Here is a 3,583-nt window from a genome sequence, read left to right as displayed (position 1 = left end):
GGAGAAACTGTTGGAACAGTGAGAGACTTTATTTTGGGGGGCTCCAAAATCACTGCATATGGTGAGTGCAGCCATGAAATAAAAAGACCCTTGCTCCTTGGAAGAAAAGCAATCACCAATCTATACAACATATTAAAAAGCAGAGACATTACTTTGCCAAAAAAGGTCCATCTAGTCAAAGCTATAGTTTTTCCAGTAGTCATTTATGGATGTGAGAGTGGGACTATAAAGAAGGCTGAGTGCTGAAGAATTGATGCTTTTGAACTGTGGTGTTGGAGTAGACTCTTGAGAGTCCCTTGGACTGCAAGGAGATCAAACCAGTCCATCCTAAAGAAAATCAGTCTTGAATATTCATTGGAAGGACTGATGCTGAAGCTCCAATACTATGGCCACCTGATGCAAAGAACTGACTCATTAGAAAAGACCCTGATGCTGGGAAAGATTGAAGGCAGGAGGATAAGGGGACGACAGAGGATGAGATGGTTGGATGGCATCTCTGGCTCGATGCACATGAGTTTGAGCAAGCTCCTGGAGCTGATGATGGGCAGGGAAGCCTAGGTTGCTGCAGTCCATGGGGTTGCAAAGAGTCAGACACGACTGAGTGACTGAACTGAAATGCATGTCTACTCTTTTGCCAATTTTATTGCTATTCTATGTCAGATCATTAAGTCAATACTATTTTTTGCTTAAGTTATTTTTTCAATTGAAGTATAGTTGATATGGGCTTTCCTGGTGGTGCTATTGGAAAAGAACCCACTTTCCAATGCAGGAGACATGAGATGTGGGTTTAATCTGTGAGTTGGAATGATCCCTTGGAGGAGGGCATAGCAACCCATTTCAGTATTCTTGCCTGGAGAATACCATGGACAGAGGCCCCTGGCAAATTACTGTCCATAGGGTTGCAAAGAACTGGACACAACTGAAGCGACTTAGCACACACAAGGATAAAGTGCAAGGAGGTTAGACCTCTGGAAGGCAGGCAAGTTCATGGGAAGAGGGTAATAATAACTAGACTCATCTGACTTCTAATTAACCTTCTGGGAAAAAAGACTCATCAGGAAAATTTTCCTATCTAGACCAGTGTCCCACAGGGAAGTGTTGTGCTCAGATGTGGGAGTAACAATGGAAACAGTGCCTAATGAACAGACATGGAGAGCTGTAAAATCTCCTTGGCTGCATCCCTCAATCTGTACAACCTTGAGCTGCACAGGGCATGGTTATTGGTTTTGGAGTCCTACATCTGAATAAGGACCAATGCTTCCCTCTTTCCTTCTGACCTGCCTGAGAACAGAGCTTCAGCCTTCATCATCAACCATCCACGGAGAAACATGGATATCCACACAGGGACTTTCCTCCTGTCGTCCCCATCCAGGTGAGTGTGAGAGTTCCATAGGTACTTCAAGGAAGTTTGAGAGAGAATACAAGTGGAAAACTTTTTTCTGAGGTCACTTGAGAGCCTAATCAGCCCACACCAGGGCTGAGATATTAGCCATTGTTGTTCATTAGGTTGACTAATTAACTTATAATTCATTTATTTTATATGTTAATATTTTTGGAGATGTGTCTGATGAATTCAGCAGCACAAGAATCAGTGTTGACAATTAAGTGATGGGAATGGAAATCCAATTGGATGAGAATGAGGAAGCAATGAGGAGCATAAAGTAGTTCCAGTAAAATCAGAGCATACTACAGGAGTTATACATTTAAGGAGAGTAAGAAAAGTGGGTTTGGAGGCATGTGAAATGAAATATCCACATTTACAAAAAGACTTTTAAAATTGGGAAGTATTTGAATACCTTCCGTTTTTATTAGAATGACCCACATCTATGGAAGTATATACTGCCTTGCAACACTGTTCTTGAGACAAACATTTCACTGTATTTTTCCTCACGTTAGATATTCACAAGAAAATATTGTGCTTAGAATGAAAAGAAGGATATGAAAAGGAGTCTTACTTTGGAATTCTTAAATACCAAGAGGTAGGGAAGCAAGGGAAGAATTTGGAAGGTAGAAAGAAAAAAACAAGCAAATTCACATCTCTGTGATACCTACTAATTTAGTATGAGAAAGGAACTATGCTAAACTTTTACATATATTGACTAAATTTGCCTTCCAACTTAGGAGGATAGATACCACTATCCCCACTATTTGAGTTCGGTCATTAATGTTTACAATGGGTCTGTAGATCCACTACATTCAAACAGCTAATATATGATAACACTGAGTTCCAAAAGTCAGTTTTCTGAATCAAAAGCTTTGTATTTAAGATCATTTACAAAAGTCTGTTACCATTTATCTTTTTTTTTAATTTTTATTTTTTTTCAGGTTTATTTATTTATTTTCTTTACAATATTGTATTGGTTTTGCCATACATTGACATGAATCACCATGGGTGTACATGTGTTCCCCATCCTGAACCCCCCTCTCACCTCCTTCCCCATCCCATCCCTCTGGGTCATCCCAGTGCACGAGCCTAGAGCATTTATCTTTTAAAATTCTCATCTATAATTGTGTATTGTCTATTTTCTGTTGTCAGTTGTGGGTTTATTCCCTTGGAAGTGTTAGTCGCTCAGTTGTGTCCAACTCTTTGTGACCCCATGAGATCCTATCCATGGATTTCTCCAGGCAAGAATACTGGAGTGGGTTGCCACTTCCTACTCCAGGGAATCTTCATGATTCAAGGATCAAACCTGGGTCTCCTGCATTTCAGGCAGATTCTTTACCATCTGAGCCACCAAGGAAGCCGTATTCCCTTTGCTTACTTTCTACTGTAATGCTCCTGTTGTCCTAAAATGACTACTCCTTCCTGCTTTGATAAATTGCTTTAGAATATTTTATGAGGTATTTTGAGTATCAAGGCAATACAACTGTCATTGGAAAGCTATCAGAATCAAGGAATCTTTCTCTTTTCCATGGTCTCTTAGGGACCAGCTGAGTTTATTCGATTTTGCTTTGAAAATGAAAGTATTCAATACAGGTTTGTAAGGGAGACCATGGTGTAAATCCCTGATGCCATCAGACTTGTCATAGAGGATGAAATGTCTGCATAACTGAGGTATACATACTCCAAGGCCTGTATCCTAGGACAAGGCAACCACCAAGGAATGTGACCCACAGGTAGACCTTATTTTCCTCCACAGGACTTTTCATTTCCTCAGTTTTTTGAACTACCTTTTTTTTTTTTTTTTTTTAATGCATGCATGCTTCATCAATTGCTTCAGTCATGTCCAATGCTTTGCAAGTCCATGGACTGTAGTCCACCAGGCTCCTCAGTCCATGGGATTCTCCAGGCAAAAATACTGGAGTGGGATCTTCCCAATCCAGGGATTAAACCTGTGTCTCTTGCATCTCCTGCACTTCAGGGGGATTATTTACTGCTGAACCACAGGGGAAGCCCAATACAGGGCACAGAGTAGTCACATTTAAATGGAATACAGTCCATAGGAAGTTTACCATCTAGAACTTGGGTACTATTTCTACATTTTCTTGGGCAAAAATAACATAGTGTTGATGACTTTCTTTCATCACTGCTTTCATAATTATTGTAGCCCAAAGTGAAAAGAGCCAGAGTTACAAGCCCATT

This window comes from Bos indicus x Bos taurus, chromosome 7 (genome assembly GCF_003369695.1).
Source record: "Bos indicus x Bos taurus breed Angus x Brahman F1 hybrid chromosome 7, Bos_hybrid_MaternalHap_v2.0, whole genome shotgun sequence".
Taxonomy (NCBI): domain Eukaryota; kingdom Metazoa; phylum Chordata; class Mammalia; order Artiodactyla; family Bovidae; genus Bos; species Bos indicus x Bos taurus.
Note: the sequence above shows the minus strand (reverse complement) of the source record.